Below are 231 nucleotides of genomic sequence, written 5' to 3' on the forward strand. Positions count from 1 at the left end.
AGATTGCGTGCCATGATGTTACTAATTGATAGCTACATCAGAGACATCGTCGTATTCGGATTGACAGTCGGAGTCTGACAACTCCATTGTGAGATCCTCACTGCTTGAGGGGTCTCCTTCGGCTGTATGAGTGTTTGGAAGGGGGCGTGTGTGTGTGTGTGTGTGTGTGTGTGTGTGTGTGTGTGTGTGTGTGTGTGTGTGTGTGTGTGTATACACACAGACACACACACA

This window comes from Penaeus monodon, chromosome 41 (genome assembly GCF_015228065.2).
Source record: "Penaeus monodon isolate SGIC_2016 chromosome 41, NSTDA_Pmon_1, whole genome shotgun sequence".
NCBI lineage: Eukaryota > Metazoa > Arthropoda > Malacostraca > Decapoda > Penaeidae > Penaeus > Penaeus monodon.